At 40.9% G+C, this 22,475-nt stretch overlaps 1 protein-coding gene and 3 non-coding genes across 4 annotated transcripts in view; 3 read left to right on the top strand and 1 right to left on the bottom strand.

The window, feature by feature from the left end:
* The window catches only part of LOC144213350 (uncharacterized), a 324,366-nt gene that overhangs the window by 260,433 nt on the left and 41,458 nt on the right, over nt 1-22,475 (top strand). The gene's annotated exons all lie outside the window — the stretch shown is intronic.
* Nucleotides 8,041-8,122, top strand: trnal-uag (transfer RNA leucine (anticodon UAG)). The gene has a single exon. It is a non-coding gene; the product is annotated as a tRNA-Leu (tRNA).
* trnae-uuc (transfer RNA glutamic acid (anticodon UUC)) lies at nt 14,021-14,092 on the bottom strand. Its single transcript has one exon. It is a non-coding gene; the product is annotated as a tRNA-Glu (tRNA).
* Nucleotides 15,075-15,147, top strand: trnaf-gaa (transfer RNA phenylalanine (anticodon GAA)). The gene has a single exon. It is a non-coding gene; the product is annotated as a tRNA-Phe (tRNA).

Genomic DNA, 22,475 nt, shown 5'->3' with positions numbered 1-22,475 from the left:
ACTAGGGACCTTTAGATCTTCAGTCTAATGCTCTCCCAACTGAGCTACTTTGGCTGATTGATAAAAACCAAAAACAACTTGAACTGTAAATTGACTCATGGCCTACTAGTGTAATATTCCAATTGGAGCATTAAGTGATATTGGTCTGGTTTAGAGAATCCAATTGACTGACGAAGCCCAAAGTAAATTTAGGGAACGCTCTCCAACATTCCCTATCCGAGCCAATTCGGGTCATGTTGATGACAACAGTCAAACTTGACTGCAAAACGACCCATGGCTTACAAGGAAACGGTTTTTAAACTGACCGCCAGCTGTTTTATGGTGGGTTTGCAAAATCCAATATGCTGCCGAAACCCGGGTGTTGAAGCAGGGAACTTTATATCTCCAGTCTAAATGGTTTTGGTTGAGTTTACAAAGTCCAATGAACTGCCAAAGATTGGGGTTTATTCTGGGACCTGTAGATCGGGGGTGGCAAAGTCCAGTCTTCAAGAGCCCCTATCCTGTCTGTTTACCAAATCTCCTCCACTAACACAACCGGATCAAATGATCAGCTCATCAGCAAGATATCCAGAAGCCTAATATACTGATTATTTGATGCAGGTCTGTTGGTGGAGGGAGTTATGAAAAATAGACCGGATAAGGGCTCTCGAGAACCGGACTTGGCTTACTTTGACTCACGTAGGTGAACAAAAATCAACCTAGACTGCATATTTACACACTGATTACAAGTCAATTGATCACAAATTGAATTGTAGCTGTTTTGGCTGGTTTGATATAGTCCAACAGACTGCCAAAGCCTAAGGTTGAACCAGGGACCTTTAGATCTTCAGTCAAATGCTCTCTCACCAAAGATTTATCCACTTCAGTAGGTCAATAAAAATTAACATGAACTGTTACTCTAGGGTCCCTAGTAAACTGAACTCAAATGGATTATTAGCTGATTAGATAAAGGCCAAGTGAGTGCTGAAGCCCAAGATTAAACCAGGCAACTTTAGAAATTAAGTCCAATGCTTTCCCATTGGAGCTATTTTAGGTCAGACCTACCACAAAACCACCCTGAACTGCATATTCACTATTGGTTAATTTATACTGGACGAGCTCAAGTAATTCATTTTGTTGCAAGTATTTTTCAATCCTGTTTGTGTTTCATTCATTGATTTATGTCCTTGTCAGCTAATTGGAAATCTGTTCCTTTATCAGAATACATCTATCTCTGTTACTTGTCTTCTTCTGGCAAGATATCTTCTGATTCCATTGAGCCAAACATTAGTGCTGAGGGAAGATGAAACTTTCAATAAATTAATTCATTCAACTTCCGTGTTGCGCATCCTTGTATCAATATTGCAAAAATGTAAACCAAAAATAATGATGGCTTACCTATTAGGGTATGTTTTGTGCATTGTCTACTTTATAAAAGAAACAAGTTTTTCCAGGGTTAAAGAAACTTGGGAAATTTTATTTTTTCCATCACTCTATTTGAAATGTGAATTTTCATTGCAGGGTGCAAAATTACCCAGGTTTGCTGCTGTTAATAACTACCTGGGATAGACCCAGCAAACCCTTAACCCCCTTGAGGATAGGCAATACAGAGGATGAACAAGTGAATCCATAACACCCCGCTCATCTATTTCATAAATATGTAGGTAATTCCAACCCTTGTGGCAACCAACCCTGTTCTCCCTGAATGTAAAAAAACTACTCTCATAAGATATTGCAACAAAAATGAAAACTTTCCCCATCTTAGTGGGATACATGATATCCATACATTTTTAGATGAAGTAGTTTTTCACGGCTAGAAAAAAAAACTAGAAATACGTACCCCCAAAAAATGGAAAAGGGCGAAAAAAGCACAATTTTGGTCAGCCTGCTCCACAAAGGCTAATATGTAATGTAAACTATTAGCGAAACTGCAAGTTTAAATTCAACATGGTATCTTTTTTGTTAATCCCGGCACCGAATGTCTCGTACGTCGTTTTTTTGAAAATGGAATTTTATAAATGCAAAATGGATGACTGTGAATAGCAGCACTAACCGTGGTATGACGGTCCCCAGCCGAGACCGAGGTTCTTCAACTGGCGATCCTGAAAGGCTCCAGCAGAAGGTTGGAAAAAGCCACGAGTCTCACTAATATCTCAGGGCAGCCAACTACTCTGGAATTCCAGGAATTTCTCCGGAAATGCATCACAAACTCCGGACCACCTGCTTAAACTTGAGAAATCCTGAAGTTTTAATTTTTTTGAAGCAACCATTTTGGAAAAGTACCATATTTCCAATTTAAATGCCTCAAAATTGTTCTCAAAATTCACACCATCGCTATGGCTTCCGTCATTTTTATTCAACTGTACAATAAACCAGAAGAATTCAGTAACACGAGTGCTATGTGAATCATTACAAGTTACAAGTTTCGACAAATGATTACACTTTTGCGAGTTCAGCGTAGCAATCGATTTGGAATTGATTGCATAGGTAACCCTATCGCTTTAACAGTCTCGTTTTTATTTTTTTCATAAGGGAAGTAACTATTATCAAGGCTGACTAAACCACCAGTTTTTTTAAACAAATCCTATCATTTCCAGGGTTGTTCTAAAGAAAGTACTCGTACACAGCACTGACTGGTAAGTCAACCAGTCACTGGTTAAGTGCTAAATTAACGGCATTTTGGATGAAACCTCTAATACGAAACCCAGACAGTCACAGAAGTTTATTGGTTCGTATTTGACAAAATATCCCATGTTGGAGCCATCGCCAAAAAGACCGACATTTGCGCATTGCACTACATCCAAGTGTTCAGCGTGACAAGTTGGAATTACTGACAATAGAACACACGTAGAAGGACCCAAACACAAACATAAATGTATTTTCATTATGCTGTACTTTTTCAATAGATTGCAAAAATGCAGTTTTTCAATTAATGTACAAATATGATTGATTTATATTTCCTATGCTTCTTTTTATCTCCATTTTATAACAATTTTGCCTGAATCGCATTCACTTTAGAAACACTCTGGAATCGGGGCATGTCTACTCCTGAAATGGGGTCGGCGGAGGTTGGCACCTTTGACTTATGTTGTTGTTGTTGAGCCACCCAGGCGCCTAGGGGTTACCCTCAGCCGCGCGAGCGCTGCCACTGGAACGCGGATTAGTTCATCCGGGGGGGTAGCCGGAGGAGGGGGCAGTCGAATATCTCCGGCTGGATGAAAACGTAGCGTGCCACATTCCTGGTTGGCAGGTTTGGGTGGTATTTTGTTGGATTCACAGGCTGCGCCAAGCGAGCCCCTCTCAGGCGACACCACGTGAACGCTTCCAACTTTGTCTCCCTTTGATATCTGTGCGATTGGTTTGATTGATTAGTTTTAAGAGTCAGCTTGTGGGACCTGGAGTGAGAAGAAGCAGAGTAGTGCACGGGAAACATGCTGTGATCATAACCCAGAGGTCATTGAATCAAAACCATGCTCCGCTACGAACAGTATTTTTTTTTTTTTTTTGCAGAAGAAAACTACCCGACTTTCAAGGTTTACTTTGAATTTGGAATGTTGAAGTTACAGTATTTTCACACTGTAGAAAGAAAACTATCTTTTATTTTTTATGAATTTGTCAAATTGCTCAAATTAATGTATTCATTTTACTCTTAGTTTTAAGTCTTAGCAAATAACGTTTCTATATTTTTGTCACCTATGAAATTGGAAAGCTGATTTTGTCATCAAAAAGACACAAAAAGTATTTTTCACCCAAAAGAGAACTTTATTGGAACTAGCAAAAAGATTACACGTTAAATCGGTTTCAAAACATGATTGATCTTATAGTATGACAAAAGTACATTGTACCACTTATTTATTTTGCGCAAATTAATAGACTTTCACACACACCATATTAATACTAATGTTTCTTAGATCCTAGATACAATATATAAATAATTTTCATTAAAATGTATGTTTGAATAACACTCAATTTTTTATTGGATTTGCTAGGAAATTTAATAGACAAAAACTACAATTTTTCAAATTTCTTAGGCATGTCTTTAACTGTGAAGACATCACATTAATGATTATTTACTTTCTAATTTCCTAATTTAGGCTCTACTATATCGGATAGAATTGTGAGGTAAATAAAATCTTCAACAACACTCAATTTGCTTATACAGTAATACCATGACACACAAATGTACCGACATATGATAAAATTTGAGGTATGAGAAAAACTCTGAGCAAATTTTGGACTTGAGATATGAGATAGTTGAGATATGAGCACACCAAATGGTTCCTGATTGGTGGAAAATTAGAACAATTAAGATATTTTTCCATTGTAACATTCTGTTTTGTTTTTTTCTCGGATGGAAACAGATCAATTTGTATTTTGTTAATTTCTATGGGAAGAATTGACTTGACATATGAGTAAATTGACATACTAGCTCGATCCCGCTGTAATGTATTACTGTATTTGAATTAAAACCCAGGATTTTCAGAATGCAAATTACAATAATACTTCGATTACAATGATCTTTCATATGGACATTGATAAAGCAAGCCAAGCCGTGATTGGCCACTGTTTATCATACCACATTTGCGTATTTTAAGTCTATCATTTCGACTAAATCTCTGGCAAGAAGCTGAACAGGAAAAGGGCCTATGACCGATGTGCGTAATTGTGTTTTTAAGATATTCCTGCCACAATATGAGATAAATGGGCTTTTCTCCTGTGTGGTTTGTTAAGTCTTCTTTTTAGGTTCCCTTATGTGAATATGTTGGAACATTAACTGTGCCTGGAAAATGTTTTTGAATTGTGCAGCTTTTGAATTGGGCTGTTATAGTGAATCTGTGGCCACAGACGGAGCAGGAAAACATTGTTCTACAGTCTGGGTTAATAAGTATTCTGTTACGATCGTGTAGTGCGACACGATCGGAGGGGAAGTTGAACCCAGATGCAGAGTCGCCGAAGTAAATGGAAAGGTGAGGCAGATCTGTAGCTCTTGTAGGTTGATTTAATAAACGGGGTAACATAACATAAACAACTTGGCTTGACCACTCATTACAAACGAAAAGAACATGCGGCGTGGCGTCAATGAAAACGGCAATGACTACGAGGAAAAACAGGAAACGAAACCAGAACGATCCGACAGCGTTCACAGAAAATCATAATGCTTAAATACCAAAAATAATCTAATCACGTAATTAGTCACAGCTGATAATCATCGTGACGTCATGCCAGGAGAGGCAATCCAGCCACTCCTGACATATTCTTTTAAGCTTCCCCTTTGGGAAAATGTTCGACCACATCCTGAGCAGGAAGATGTTTTTTCGCCAGTGTGGGTTCTTGTGTGACCTTCTAAGTGGTACTTTAGAGAAAAGGCTTTTCAACAGTGTGGGTTCCTATGTTTTTTAAGCTTTTCTTGTGTGCGAATGTTTGACCACAAATTGAACACGAAAATGGTTTCTCACCTGTGAGGGTTCTTGCGTGGGAGTCTAAGCTTGTTTTGTGTATGAACGCTTGACCGCAAACTGAACAAGAAAATGGTTTTTCACCAGTGTGGGTTCTTAAATAGGTTTTTAAGCTTTCCTTGTGTGTGAATCGTCGACCACAAACTGAACACGAAAATGGCTTTTCACCTGTGTGTGTTCTTGTGTGGCTTTTTAAGGATTGCTGTTGAGAAAAGGCATGACCACAAATTGAGCACGAAAATGGTTTTTCACCAGTGTGGGTTCTTGCATGTGATCTTAAGCTCTTTTTGTTTGTGAACGCTTGTCCGCAAACTGAACAAGAAAATGTTTTTTTTCACCAGTGAGGCTTCTTGTGTTTTTTTTAAATTTCCCTTGTCATTAAATGTTTTACCACAAACTGAGCATGAAAATGTTTTTTTCATCCGTGTGGGTGCTTATGTAGGCTTTTAAGCTTGTCATTTGTGTGAATCTTTGACCACAAACTGAACACGAAAATGGTTTTTCACCAGTGTGTTCTCACATGACTATTTAAGTGTCCCTTCTGTGTGAATGCATGACCACAAACTGAGCAGGAAAGTGTTTTTACACCAGTGTGTATTTTAGCATGACTATTTAAGTGTCCCTTCTGTGCGAATGCTTGACAACAAACTGAGCAAGAAAACGGTTTTTCACCAGAGTGGTTACTTGCGAGAGATTTTAAGCTTTTTTTGTGTATGAACACTTGACCGCAAACTAGACAAGAAAATGGTTTTTCACCAGTGTGGGTTCTTGTGTGTGCTTGTAAATATTGCTTGCGTGAGAAAAGGCATTACATACCGCAATTTGGATACAAAAATGTTTTTTCACCAGTGTGGGTTCTTGTGTGTCTGTTTAAATTTCCCTTCTCAGTATTTTTTTTACCACAAACTGAGCATGCAATTGGTTTTTCGCCAGTGTGGGTTCTTGTGTGTATTTTTAAGCGACCATTCTCTTTATATCTTTTTCCACAAACTGAACACGAAAATGTTTTTTTAACAGTGTGGGTTCTTGTGTGTATTTTAAATCTTCCCTTGTGTGTAAATATTTTTCCACAAACTGTACATGATAAGGATTTCTCCCCAGTGTAGATCCTTATATGTCTTTTCAAATGAGACTTTTTCCCAAAAGTTTTTCTACACTGAAAGCATTTGTAAAGTTTGTCGCCCCTGGAATTTTTCTTGATATCTTCGACATCATCATTTTCAAAAAGCAAGTTGTTGTTGTTGTTGTTGTTGTTGTTGCACTACGAGCGCCTGAGGATTGCCCTCAGATAGCGCTAGAGCTGCCACTGGAACACGGATTATTTCATCCGGGGGGTAGTCGGAGGTGGGGGGCAGTCAAATGTCTCTGGCTGGATGAAAAACGTAGGGTGCCACGGTCCTTGTTGGCAGCTCTGAGTGGTATTTGTTGGAATTCGCAGGCCGCGGCGAGCGGCCTCTCAGGAGACACCACGTGAAGGTTTCCAACTTTGTCTCCCCAAGTTGTTGTCATCTGATAAAGGAGCAATTAAATTTTCTGCTCGCCATCCTTCTATTGAGCTGCCACACAGAAGCTCCGCCCCTCTATTGCTCACACCCAGATCATCTTCACTCTTGAAAGGCTCACTAGTTGACCATTTGACACAGTCCTCATTTTTGATTGGAGGTTGCTCCTCTCTTTTGCACTGTTCAGGGAACTCTGGCTCCTCCTCTATAATTTGAGGCCAAGTTGAGGCCTTTCCAGGCTCCACCCCTACGCTAGCCACACCCAGATCATCCCACTTCACGGCCTCACCAGGTGACCAGATCATGTTCCTCCTTTTGGATTGGAAGTTGCTCTTCTCTCATTTGTTGTTGAGGGAACTCTGACTCCTCTTCTTTGATTTGGGGGAAATCTTTAAAGCCAAAAAACTTTTGCCCATCATTTTCCCTGAAACCTGCAAAGACAAAAAGTTCATATGCATCAGGTCATGTACTGTATTTTCACGACTATTAAGCGCGTCCTGTTTTTTGCCGCAATGTCAATAACTAGTGCTATTTCTGTATTTTAGACACACAAAGGCCGGTTGTTGTTGTTGTTGTTGTTGTTGTTGTTGTTCTTCTTCTTCTTCTTCTTCTTCTTCTTCTTCTTCTTCTTCTTCTTCTTCTTCTTATACTTCTCGTTCTCCTTCTCCTCGTTCTCCTTCAACTTCTTCTTCTTCTCCTCCTCCCCTCCTCCTCCTTCTTCTTCTTCCTCAATAGGTTTTACGGTTGTTGGCAGCCAACATACTGTAGCAGTATCACCCTCTACTGTCTCAGTACCTCAAATTGCCAGGTTCTCAATTAAGAATTTATACAGAAGGGGTGATAATGTTAAATTTGGTCTCTTAATACCACAGCGTGAAGATAGAAGCTCGAAGTCCAATTCGAATCTAGCTAGCCGTGACACTAAACGAAAAGCTACATTTTGAGAAAAAGTTAGGCAATTTTAAGGACATTTGCCTTAAATGATACATTGGGTTTGGTCTCATTGCAAGTAACAAAAAACATATTTCAATATTTAAATATAAGGGTGTCTAAGGTTCATTTAAAATTTACTGATCCCCAATCCCCCATTTGATGACATGGAAGGTAGTGTGGCCGAGCGGTCCAAGGCGCTGGATTTAGGCTCCAGTCTCTCAGGAGGCGTGGGTTCAAATCCCACCACTGCCAATAATTCATGCACTGTACATGTATATTTTGTTCCTAGTGCTTATGGCCCTTCACTAACCTGAAGATAAAATGTGAAACTATTGGTGAGAGAGCTGAGTCCCAAACACTAATAGGAGTGTCGCGTTTGCACACCACTGTGCCACTGATGGTGCCTCAAGCGTTGCGTTCATCCTAATAAAAATTTTATGAGACCCAAATGGGGCAAAATTTGTGGTTTTGTTGATGGTTTGACGAATAGAGAGCAAAGCCAATGGGAGATCTTGGAGCCAAGACATTTTGCTGCCGTACATTATTTTTGACAATTTCTCTTTCATTCGTTCAACTTTACCTTGACTTTGTTGGTGATAAATGTGGAGTATAGAATGTATTCTTCATACTTTCTATTCAGTATAATCACTAGGATAGAATTTTGGATAGCCTAGTGGAAATTTCCATCATGACACTTATGAGTTAGGGGTGAGAGAAGACAAGTATGGGTGCCACCGATTAGTCAATTTAGTCATCATTGCTTGGGGGCCCACGTGAGCGGGTGAGTGGGCCTCCGTCAAGACAGACACCGATAATGGCCCCATGGGGAGTACAGGGCATCCCATGGGACCCACCCATACACCATCCCCTCGTTTTACAGCACCCGCATGCGCCCACACAGTCCGTTCCTCTGGAGAGGCCGACTGCTGAGCCTCCAGAACCACATCCACAGACAAACTCTAATGCACAGTCTCAGAGTGATGGGCAGTGTCCAATAGAACCAGATTAGAAGCATTATCTACTACGTATCCAGCTACTGACTTGGCTAACTAGTCAGCCGCATGATTACCTGTAGCTGTAAAAGATGAGGACTTTGAGTGGCCAGGAACATTAATAATCGCCACCTGTGACAGAAGGAACATGGCTTCACGCAAGCGTAACATGATGTCTTTGTGTGCAATGGGTTGACCCTTGCCTTTAATGTAATCATTGCATGCCCATTCATGAAGGTCAATGATAGCAGCTGAAACTGCAAACACCGAATCACTATAAACAGTAACCGGATGACCTGCTGCGGTCTCCAAAGCCAAACAGAGTGCTCACGCCTCAGCCGCTTGGGCAGACTGATTAGTAGTCAAGACAGAGGATGCACAATGCACAAAGTCATTTCCCCTGCTTTCCACTACGGCAGCCCCCGCTTGGAGACATCCCGAATGGTCTCTCCAACAACAACCGTCCTAAACATAATGCGACCGGATGTAAGCGGTTTGGTAGCAAGGTCAGCACGAACGTACTTTTGGTGATTAACTCGGTTAGCACATTCGTGGGGGCCTAGATGGATGTTTTCTGCCATGTTAATGCCTGTGTGAACGTAATTGATGTTCGGAGCTGTTAGGATACGTAAAAGTCTAGACTGTTGAAGAGATGATAAGGTAAATCCTGACGAAGCCACATACGCCGATACCCCATGATCAGTCAGAACGTATAGGGGGTTTCCCATCACTGTATGTGCTGTATTAAGAAGCACTTTAGCGAGCCCTGCGGCATAACGAGTACAATCTGTTTGACGGAGTTCAACACTATCCAGTGTAACGCTACAATACATCAATACCCGTCTCGTTGCTGAAACCTTCTGAAACAAAACAGCATTTACTGTGGTTTCCGAGTTAGACATCATCAAGATAAAAGGGTTTATCAAAATCAGGGTTGGCCAGGGCAGCCGCCGAGGCCAGTTCTTGGACGAGAGACACAAAGGCTTCATCCGTTTGTCCAATCAAGTCATGCTCTGAGGTTCTGAACATCTTTGTCTTTGACTAGAGCACGAAGGGTGTTTGTTTTGTCCACATAACATGGTATATAGGTCCTACTGTAGCCACAGAGGCCTAGAAATGCCAACATGTCTTTTACAGTTTGGGGTCTGGAGTGAGATAAAATGGTTTTTCGATGTTCAGGTGACATGGACAGTCCTCTCGCTGACACAATACGGCCAAGAAAAGTTAATTCTTTTCGACAACACTGAAGCTTCTTTTTGGACACTATGAAACCTAGATCATGAAGTTTGAGTAGGACCACCCTAGTGACCTCAAGACAGATTTCAGAAGTAGTTGCCGCAATACAAAGGTCATCCACATACTGTAAAACAGGGGTGGCCAACCAGTCAGAGACCAAGAGCCACATTTTTTACCGTGTTACCGCAAAGAGCCACATCACACAGATTTATTGTAAATGTCACACACCAGCATAGTAATGACATAAATTGACTCCTACAGTACTAACAGCACAGGCCAGTCATTATCAACAATGAACATTGTGTGCACTGTCTCACACAGACAAACTCTCAGTTCAACCAAGTCCGCAAACAAAAATATAATAATTTACAATAGCGTTTTTCTTTTTCTATGCATGTTACTTAGTGGGACTTCTGTCATAAAATCAGAGCCTATTTTTGCGCAACGTTCGCTACTTGTGAGCTGTCATTTATTATGAATGGCTTTTAACTAGCGCGCCCACCACGTGGGTGTCCACCTCGCTCTCCTATTGGCTGCTCCCGGCTGAGCACTCTCGCCTTGGTCTGCCTCGCAGGGGGTGTGGCTTTTTCAGCCGACGCTCGATCTTTGGGATACTTTTTGTGTGCGCGACGCTGTTCATTGTCGCTTCTGGTTCACGGGAGCTCTCCCACTCTGTTAAAAACGTTTACTCAAATGACCTTGCTCCTACTGGGAAACTTTGAGGTATTTTCATCCCAAGCACATGCGCATTGGACGAAAATACCGTATTGAACTCAAGCGAAGCGCACACGCAAATAAGAATAAAACACAAATACAAACTTTGATATGGACGTAAGAGCCACATGAAACCGGGCAAAGAGCCGCATGCGGCTCGCGAGCCGCGGGTTGGCCACCCCTGCTGTAAAAGAACAGTGTCATTAGGTAAAGTCAGGTCTTGTAACAGGTTCTTCAGACATTGATTAAAAATACCAGGTGAGTTTTTAAACAATTGTGGCAGGCGCTGATACTGCATATGGACACCGCTATAGGTGAAAGCAAAGTACTGTCTAGCTGAAGGATGTAAAGGTACACAGAAAAAAAGTGTTAGCTAAATCAATACAAGTGAACCATTGGTATACTGTACTAAACGTAGTGAACATCCTATGGGGGTCTGGTCTTGGTAAGATCGGAGTCAGCGTTGCGTCATTTACAGGTCTAAGGTTATGTGCCATACGATAACTCTGTCCGTCTGCCTTAAGTACAGCTTGCAGTGCCGTGTCTCATTGTGAATCTGAAAGTTATATCACACCTGCGTCCACTTAGAGTGTTTTCCATACCTTTGTCTGCATCTGAGGTCCATCTATATTGTGGCCTGAAGATGATGACACTCTCATCTACTTCTAATGTTACAGGTGGGATTTTAACACAATGGCCCACATCAAATGGTCCTGATGACCACAATGTGTTAGGAATAGTTTTCAACAAATCCTCTGTCTGGTGGTGATCAGTCAATTCTCTGCCATGTTCTCAAGTCAAGATGTGTTCTTCCAAAATGGAGGAGTTTACTATTGGAGTCTGTGGGTCAATCTGATAAGAGTCATGCATTTTGGAATAAGTCAGTCCTGGGATGTCAGTGGGCTGCCAGTCAATTATTTTAAGAAGTTTCTTGACCATTGGACCAAGTTGGCGAGCTTCATGACCAGGAGACAGAGCCAAAGAAATGTGTGGGTCAGCTGTATCTCACATTTTGTACCACACTTTTTATGATTTATCCAAATCAACATACGACGCTACACCTTCCGGACCCACAAAAATTTAGGTGGATTTCAACTGCCAGGGTGTTCCAAGAACCTTCTGAAAACGGTCTTGATAGATTAAGTCATCATCTGTGTCATAAAATAACGTACAATGAAAATCATCCATGGGCGAATGGTGAGGTCGGATTGAGTCAATGAATGATTTCCACGGGTAATGAACAGAGAACAGTCCCCCAGTGGCCGGAGTTTCAGGCTCAAGACGTGACCAATAGACTGTTGCTACATCCGATTCTTGCTGCAAAGGCCTCATCAACCATTGTCCACGTGTTCGTGCTGATTGTGAACATGGAATCTTTGAGCCATTTGGTAAAGTCACTGTGAGGCCATCCGGCCCACATTGGATGGTAGCTCCAATAGATATCAACAAGTCTCTTCCCATCAAGTTCACAGGTGTTTGGGGTGAATGAATGTAGGAGTGGTGTAGAGTCTGTTTCATGTGGGGGATTTCAGTTCGGAGAGGTTGGGTAATAGGCAGAGCTTGAGGAGAACCCGAGAAGCCGATCAAAGTCACGGCAGAAGAGGAGAGACAACTGGGGGCAAGCGGGATGTTCAAAGATGAGTGCGTTACCCCCGTGTCCACCAAACCTGATGTTGGTACGCCGTTGACTTTCATGTGAAGCATTGGGTTTGCCATACCACTGCTTCTTGATCCTCTCGGGCACCCCTATTCGGAGCATGTAGGATCCCATCAACTTCGTCCTGGTAATATTGTCCAGGTGACTGAGCTGTTTGCTGGGGCTGCCATGGTCTAGTGCCTCGTCCTCCACCTCGCATAGGCCGTTGTTGCTGTGGTAGGCCATACTGCCGTTGTGGCTGTGGTGGGCCACACTGCTGTGGCAGTGGTTGCTGTGGGAATGGTTGCTGCTGTTGCTGCTGCTGGCTAGGGCAATCACGTGCCTAGTGACCAATAACGCCACACACAAAACAGTTGCCCTGTTGGCCTTGTCCCAAGTACCCTCTTCCCTGGCCACCAGAGAAACCTCGCCTACGACCACCATATCCACCATAGAACTGACCATCATCTAGGGCCTCGTCATAACCCTGGAACGTCTGGGCAGATTGCCCTGTCTTTTTTTGTTTGGTGTAATTTAGAAAGTTGGAGTTTTAACAGGGCAGAGGTCAAATTTTGTGATTCGTTTTTTTCTTTGACCTTTTCTTCATCATACATCTTACAATGGTGAGTCAGGTGACATTTAAATCTAGGTTTGTCCCTGTCAACAAGTCTGGCTCCTTCTTCAATTCCTTTTTCACAGGTTCCGGAAGACCCTCAACAACAGCTGTTCTGAACAAGGTTTCACTCTCAAATATACCAGATGGATGGCGGCCGGTGCTTTCTATCCAGTTTTTAACACATTGTTCATTCTGCACCGGACCTCCAGCTCCATCGGTGTGTGGAAACACGGTTGGGGCCGAATCATGAGGTCTTGGGAAGGCATTTTTAATTACCTGGGTCAATGGAATTTCATGAGGATGTCTAGTAGTTCCTGCCTCTTCTTCTATCATTCGTAGCTGATGTTGAGTGCAGGAAGCTGACATGGCCTGTCTCAGGTCACCAAGCGCACAATTCTGTCCACTCATTAAGGCCAAGAATTTCTTGAGCCATGGACTTCCTCCCCTAGCCAGAGGAGGGAGTTGTTCAATCAATGACGCCACATCTCTAAGAACAAGAGGGTCATATGTATCGCTTTTTTGTCAAATTGTGTTGTGTTTTGTTGTCATTCATTTGAAAAAGAAAAAAAACTTGAGACCATACAAATTTGCTTGTCATGACACATTTAAATACAGGTGTCTAGTCAGAAGCATCCCATACCGGGAGTCGAACCCAAGCCTCCCGGGTGATTACCAGGAATCCTGACTGCTAGACCAAATGGGATATTTCATGGCAAGCAGATCTAGATCATTTAAAAGTATGTAGCTAGGATGATAGACTCAATAAATAACCACATCATTAGCAACAAACATCTACTTTGTAAGAACCGTGAAAGGCTTTTGGCAACAAATTGGCATTTTTTTCCGGAAAGGACAGAGGTCCAATATTACTGAATCCAGACATTTAATTCAAAGGGATTTGTTTCTGGAAATTAAAGGAGTTCAAAAGTTGTCAAACCATCCAAATATTTGGAACTTTCCCATACCGGGAGTTGAACCCGGGTCACCTGGGTGAAAACCAGAAATCCTGACCGCTAGACCATATGGGATACATCATTCAAAACTGATCCAGATCAAGTAGAAGCATGCAGTTTGGATGATAGACTAATCAAATTACATTGGGACCTCGGTACTTCGCGGTTCACCCATCGCGGCTTCAGAGCTTCCCGTTTTTTTAATGAAAAAATAAATAAATAATGAAAAATATTAAATTAAAATTAGAAATTACATTATTTTACAAAATCTGAGAATAAATATTGTATTAAAATTAGTAATTGCATCACATTACAAATTTTTAAAACAGAAGGAATGCACGTATGCGCGAAGCATCACGGGCATAAATGCAAGCTGATTGGCCAGCTGAATACTCACTGAACTACTCGACTCCACATTGGCCCATTCACTACAGTAGCCCAAGCTTCTCCCGATGCCCATTCTCAGTCCACGTTTATCTTGTGCTATACAGTACGCTTCTCGCCAAGTTAAGTGTAAAAGTTTTGTAAAGCCCTTAGTGATGCCTCCCAAACGCTCTTTAAACAATTAACGAAAAAGTGAGTTCATTGGACAGGTTGACCAGGAAATAGCTAGCCTGACAATCTGGTCAAACTGACCACTTTACACCTCCGCTGAACACGGAAATTTCTGGCATGTCTTTACTGTCTCTCTGATGATCTCAGCTTGTCCTCAGAAGACGAGTACTCAACTGCCAACTTCCAGTTCTTAACAGCAACACCTCTCCTCACTGCCTTCTTCCTGGTTTGTAATGTTTGGATTTGGCTGGCTCAGAATTTAGTGAGCAGGTCATCGACACTGGTCATCTGAACTGCAATCCCAGCGGTGCCTACGAATATTGCACCCTGCATTTTCGTATTGCTTGAAACACAGGGTGAAATAATCACAGTAATTAGTTGTTGTCCTCAATCCAACTTTTACTGTAATCCCCAACATGCAATCAATAATAACTTAATCACTTTAGCTTGTCACACCATGAGTCATTTTGCAATCCAAGTTGGTTGCTTTGCTCATCAATCAGCCGAAATAGCTCAGTTGGGAGAGCGTTAGACTGAAGATCTAAAGGTCCCTGGTTCAAGCCCGGGTTTCGGCAGCACGTTGGACTAGGCAAATGTGTCCTAAATCGACTGTTTCCTTATAAGTCATGAGTAGTTATGCAGTCAAGTTTTACTCTTGTCACCAACATGGTCTGAATTCGCTCAGATAAGAAATGAGGGAGAGCATTCCCCTGATCGACCGTGGTCTTCGTCTGTCCATTGGACTCTCTAAACTAGACCAATATCAGTAAATGCTCCAGTTTCAATATTGTACTAGTAAGCCATGAGTAAATTTGCAGTCCAAGTTGGTTGTTAATCGTAATAATCAGCCAAAGTAGCTCAGATGGGAGAGTGTTAGACTGATGATGTAGCGGTTCACCTCTGGCTTTTGGCAACACATTGGACTTTACAAATCAAGCGTAATTCAGGAGGCAGTCAGTTTGAAATTGGCTTCCTTGTAAGCCATGAGTGGTTTTGCAGTCAAGTTTGATTCTTGTCACCTCCATGACCAAAATTGGCTCAGATAGAGAATGTTGAAAATTTACGACAATATGCGAGTAATCACAAAGGTTGAGCGGATAGCGATCCTGCTGCATCAGCATCTTCTTAAGTGCTCTAGGTCTGCATTCTAGGGTAAAGGTCCAGAAACTAGTCCTTGGAATGAGGACTTGTTGACTGGTTACGACCCCGAGTTCTCTTTGGACAATTTGAAGAATGATTTAATACAACAATGATTAAATACACACATATATAATAGTATTACAGAATAAACCCAACAATAAGAATTTCTTTTCTCATATTTAGATGTAATTTTCGATTGTTTTCACTTTTTTTACCAGTCTTTTTCATTTGTTTTTTAACTGAGACTGCATTTTCTTTTTGGTGAGAACATGCTCTCAAATATGTGTATGAAACTAGAATGCAATTAAACACTTGTTGTTAGTATTTAAATAGATGACAAAAAGAAAAATGGAATGAAATAAAAATTTTCCTATTTGACTATTTTCTGTTCCTTTTTCACAATGATTTTTAGGCCTGACCATGTTTTACTGTATTACTTCCGCCTTCATCAAAATGTCAAGGCATTTGCGGGACGTGTTTCAGAAAAATGATTCGTTTTTTGTCAGATTCCGATCTTGCGAAAATGATGCGATCAGGTCTGATTCCCGATCAATTTCTATCGGAATTTTGATCAGAAGAATATGAAGTGAGAAAAGGTAACTTTTGCAGAATCAATAATTTTCAAGAACATTATTTCACACCAATGGTAACACTTGGAAGTGGGGTAGACACTGGAAAGATTTACATTTTTTTGGCATATTGGTGACAATTTGTGGGTTTTTTCATTAAACATTGAAAATTGTAAGTAGGAAATGCCTAGCAAGATTGATTTCTCTAATTTAATTATTGTTGATTTTTATTGTGGTAACAGAGAGCTATAGGAAATAGCTCTCATCCTAAGTAAACATCGTATGAGGTGATTTGCAAAGTATATCTTAGGATCTAGGATAGAAATCAGGCTGCATAAGCATCTTCTTAAGCATCCTTCCAGATTCACATTCCTTGGGTAGAAGTCCAGTAAACAGTCCTTGGAACGAGGACTCGGTGGCTTGTTGCGACCCCGAGTTCTCATCAGAAAAATTTAAGAGGTTTCCATAAAAATATTATTAAATGCACACATATATATAGTATTACAAAATTAACCCAACAGTGTAAGACGTCCTGCATCCAACTCCCGGAGAACCCCTCGCATTGTCGAATTGTGATCTATGATGGGTGATATGGAAGATTAGCGAAAAAAGTGTCACTGCACAGGCACCCCTGGCATGTTGGTCTAGTCTAGTGGGATGATCTTGCTTATGGTGCAATAGGTTTTGGGTCCAACTCCCGCATGAGCCCTTGCTTTGCTAAAATTGTGATCTATGGTGGGGTATTATGGGACATTGGCCACCTGAGATAAAAAAAAAGTGTCACTAATTGGGCACCCTAGGAATGTTGATCTAGTTGTATTATTCTTGCTTAGGGTGCCATAGGTCCCGGGTCCATCTCCCGGACGAGCCCTTGCTTTGTCGAATTGTGATCTATGGGGTGGTACGGGACATTAGCCATCTGAGAAAAAAAAGGGTTGTTAAATGAGCGTATCTGGCTCGTTGGTCTAGTGCTGTGATTCTTACTTAATGTGTGGGGGGTCGCGGATCTTCTGGATGAGCCCTCGCTTTGTCGAATTGTGATATATGACGGTGTGATGTGGGAGATCAGCCATCTTAGAAAAAAGTGTAATTGTTCGGGCGCCTTTGGTTTTGTGGTATGATTCTCACTTTGGATGCGAGAGGTCCTGGGTCCAACTAATATATGTCACATATTTCACCTCGGGAAAAAAGTGTCACATTGCGAGCACATCTGGCTCGTTGGTCGCTCAAGGTGTGAGAGGTCCCGGGTCCAACTCCCGGACGAGTCCATGCTTTGTCGAATTGTGAATTGTGAAAAAAAGTGAAATCTAGTAGCACGTCTGACCTGTTGTTCTAGTGGTTTAACTCTCGCTTTCAGTGTAAGAGGTCCTGGGTCCAACTCCCTGATGAGCTGCTATTTTGTCAAATTGTGATCTATCATGGGGGTGATATGGCACATTTACCACCTGAGTAAAAAAGTGTCTCGGTATGGGAACTCCTGGCTCGTTGGTGTAGTGGTGTGATTGAAAAATGAAAATCAGACATAGGCATTGTCGTCATCATTGACTTGACAAAAAGCCTAGTAGTCATCATACCCTCAGCAGCGTATGACGAAATTGTATAGTGCTTCTCCACAAGTTCGTCTTCCCAGGCCAGACACATTTATGACATTTATTTATGACATATTCATACTTGTTAGCTCTCCGCCTTGAGCTCATGGTAAGAGAGGTCCCGGGAGCAAAATCCGGACGAGACCAAATTTTGTCGAATTGTGATCTATGGTGGGGTAATATGGGCCAAAAGCCACCTGAGGAAAAAAGTGTCATTCTAAGAGGACATCTGGCTCGTTAGTGTTATGATTCTCGCTTAGGTTGTGAGAGGTCCCAGGTCCAACTCCTGGACAAGCTCTGGTTTTGTCGAATTATGATCTATGACGGGATCATATGGGACATTAGCCTCTTAAGGAAAAAAAGTGTCATTGTATGGGCACCCCTGGCTCATCTGTCTAGTGCAGGGGTGCGCAAACTTTTCGGCCCAGGGGCCACATTGACTTAAAAAATCTGACAGATGGGCCGGGTCGGCAAAAGATACGGTACATATAAAAAACTGCATCCGTCAACATGACATATCAAACATAAACAGAAAAAAGACCATTAACACATTAATGTGTGTATTAAAGTAAGTAAGTAAAAGTTGGCAGGCAATAGCTGCCAGTTATTGTGAGTATTGCTTTAGAAATGGGAGAAATATTACCAAATTTCAATCCTCATCATGGATTGACCTTGCCTTTAGTCTACATTAAAGTCATATCCCTGTGTTTCGATGACCCAAAGACAAATCAGAGCAATATGTTGGGTTTATGCTGTATTACTAGGATACATATATGTGTAGTAATTCATTTATTTATTAAATCATTCTTCTTATTATTCCTAAAGTGCTCGAGGTCATATACAATCTTCAAGTCCTCTCTCACGTGGACTTCTTATCCAAGGATTGTTTATACAGCAACTCACCCAATCTGGGGCTTCGAGATCGATTGTTTTCTTTTGCAACGGAGCCAGGGTCACTGGCCTATAACAAAGATGTTGTTTCCGCCATTTCCAGCATAGTGGAAATACCTCGTGACGCACTTCGGTCTTTCTTTATGGAATTGTTATGTGATTGTTAAGTCAAATGAAAGCGTGATTGTTTTTAATCCAAATGTTGTTGGTTTTAGTGTCCTGTTTTGTTATTGGTAGAATACCTTGATTGATATTATAGTTACAGATGTTGTTTTTGCTTATGCATTATGAAATAATCAACAACCTTGTAAATTGTTTTGATTCATGGCAATAAGAGTCGTACGAAAATGTCTATTCGAGGAGATGCTTCGGAGTGAAGGAGAAATCCTTGTTGCTTGATGTACCTCCCCTTAAGATTCTTATCCGTGATCCAATCTATTTAATTAAATGTCAATAATTGAATAAGATGTCTGCCTGCAGTTATTGATAATTACAAAGAAGGGTAATTATTAATGAACCTATCACAATATTAATATAATGCTGAGATAGTGGACTGTTATTTGATACAAGTTGTGAAAATATAAAAGGAGGGTAAGGGTTTACTATTTAATTAAATAATAATAATAAGTGCCTCTTAACGATGCTTTAATCCAGTCAGCATATTCACCTTGAAGTAGCTCCCATTCTTTCTGGTGTCGACCCGATCCTTGAGTTCTTCGTTTCTTACTAGGTGACTCCTCCATGCTTGGTTCCATGATATTTTTTTCTCTATGTATATCTACGCATGCGCATGTCATCCTTTATTGATATTGCCGTACACCGCAAAAAAAAATACATACGATTGAGGATAATTTCTGCTGATATACCGTGACAATAGTAACAATCTAAGACAGTAGCGTCGTTGGCTACCAGCCTATGAGACTATCTCGATTTTAGTGATAATGGTCTTGTTGAAATCGGTTTTAATAAATATGGCGATTTTTTAAATATTTTTTTCCCGTACAAAAGTCGGTGTACGGCTTACATGATTTGAAATGGTAAAAACACGTATAAAATATGTATAAAACGTACAAGTTGACTGGTATTCATATAATCAGATTATATAAATAGTCATTTTTTACCCTGCACTGTTGCATTGGTTTAGCTCAGTGGTTACTTCATCTGCATTCGCTTCTACTCAACCCCGGTTTGGGATCGAACCACGGACACCGTCTAGTGTTTTTCTACTTATTTTCATTTTATAACAAAATCTTATTACAAAATTCACATAGATGTTATTATAACATTTTATTTTAATTTTGACCCTTAGAATTGCGTGCGAGGTGAATTTGGTTGACAGTTTTGAACAAAATAGGAAGACATACACAGTAGATTGCTACAGATCCATGTGAGTCCATGTTGAGTATTCATTAAATATTGATTACATTAGGAACTAAGGGTAAGAAATATGCCTTTAATCACTTGATTTAATTGACTCAGCAGCGACTCTTATAGATTGTTATATAGTAAATCAATGTAGACTTTCAGTTGGAAAAGCTGTATGTATGGAAATCAAGGCTCTGCAAAAACAAATAACTCAGCCAATAGTTATAAAAGATTTCTTGTCATTTTGAACTGGAGACGCGATTGTATAAGATTGGTATAAAATGTCAATATTTGCAAGGAAGTAGCACAAAAGTGCAGTCAGGGGTTACTTCATCTAAAATCAACTCTCTAAGAATGCACCTCTACTCCATCTCTGACTGGGAAATAACCGTAGTTGCTGTCCACTGTCTTTTCTCATTTTTGTTACACAAAATCATGTAATGCCTGCCCCCGTTATTTTACAGAGCGAATTACTCATCTAGTCTTCTCAACAAAAAGAACCAAACTGCAAATTGACTCATGGCTTACTAGTAAATGATTCCAATTAGAGCATTTCTTTAATAGGCATCTTCCCCTTTTTGCTTGAAACGGACCAAAGTAATCAACGGCAACTCTTGAGAACGGGAGACCATCGGACATTACCCTGCAGGAAGGTAAATCAGGCATAAGGTGTTTGCCGGTGGTTCCATAAAGCCTGCAATTGGGTGGCCACCGATTTAGAGTATTCCCTGTCTAACGGATCTGGCAAAAATAAATATTTTTTTGTGAAATGTTAATACATTTTTAATTTTTAAACTAGTCTTTCCGTTTATTTCTAAACTGGTATTGCCTTTTTTAATAAAGAGAGGAAAAGTATCAGAAATGAGAATGAAATGAAACATTTTACTCACAGATGAAATGAAAGGAATAAATCTCCCCTTCATCTCATCTCGTTTTCTGAACCGCAATGTATCCGCATTAGGGTCACGGAGCGTACTGGAGCCTATCGCAGCTGAACAGGCACGTCCCACCGGAAGGGGGCCATGGGGCCGACCTCGGAGAGGCTGGGGAGAGACTATGTCTACCCGCTAGCCCGGGAACGCCTTGGGATACACCAGGAAAAACTATATGAAGTGGCTGGGGAAAGGGAAGTCTGGGTTTCTGCGCTGAAGCTGCTGTACCCGCAACCAAACTTGGGATAAGAGGAAGACAAGATGAGATGAGAGATGAGCATGTTTTTTTTTTATGTGGACAAATAGAACAGCAACATCGGCATACATTTGCGAGGTGACAATCCGAGCACAACAGTTTGGCAGATCATTTATTTCAAGACTGAAAAGCAGTGGACCTAGCACTGAGCCTTCCGGTACCCCCCAAAACTGTTTTTCTGTTAGTCTGATTCAATCCAATTAGCGTGCTTGGTGAGAAATTAAAATTAGTTTGCAGTGTCTGGTGGTTAATGGTGTCAAATTCCTTTTTGAGATCAAGATAAACTGCACCAATGACCCTGCCTTTATCTAGTTTTGATTTTGTTTTCCAAAGGGAAGCTATTGGGGTAGACCTGCCAACTGGTTTAATAATTGTTTGTTCATGTCCAGCCAATGTGGCCAAACTGGTTTTACAATTGTTTGTTAGGACAGTGGAATGTAGGAAAAGCCAACTAGCTGGCCTTGCAATTGTTTGTTCGCACTACGAATTGTAAGATAGCTAACTAGCTGGCCTTGCAATTGTTTCCTTGTATTGTGGAATATGGTCAACTCAATTTGGAACTGTTTGTTCGAAACGTGCAATATAAGATAGGCTGCGGCAGTTTGTATGTGCTATAAAAACATCATGTTTGCATACAACTTAAACCTGCTAATGTCTAACCATATTAGCCCAAAGTTTTGTTTACATAAGCTCTGTCCTACATCACTGTCTTAGAAATATTACCCTATAGTTCCTATAAAAAGACTGAGCTCTGTTCATTCAGAGGGAATTGCGAGGAAGGCAGGCTGTGAGAGGTTCACAGCTGTCGGAGCATTCTCCAACCATCCTGCAGTCCGGTAATAAACCTATTTCCTATTTAAATTGATCTCACTCGTTCTTAACCTGCTCCTGAAGTTGTATTTTCAGACCTATCAGAAGCAAACTGAGAGTTGACTATAACTGGTATTTTACCATGATTTTCTCAAAAAGGGGCACCTTGAACTTCATCTGTTTCAGATTTATCTTAAAAAAAGAGTATTTCTTTATGGCAAGGGATAGATAGGTTCACCAATAGGCATTCACGAATGCACACATAAATAAAACAGGCATCTGACTCATAACCGGTGTCTTGCAAGAGAGAATCGATCCTGACTCGTCTCCGTCCCAGAACATTCTGTCGAA

The sequence above is a fragment of the Stigmatopora nigra genome, chromosome 20 (genome assembly GCF_051989575.1).
Source record: "Stigmatopora nigra isolate UIUO_SnigA chromosome 20, RoL_Snig_1.1, whole genome shotgun sequence".
NCBI lineage: Eukaryota > Metazoa > Chordata > Actinopteri > Syngnathiformes > Syngnathidae > Stigmatopora > Stigmatopora nigra.
Note: the sequence above shows the minus strand (reverse complement) of the source record. Positions and strands in the feature narration are given on the sequence as shown.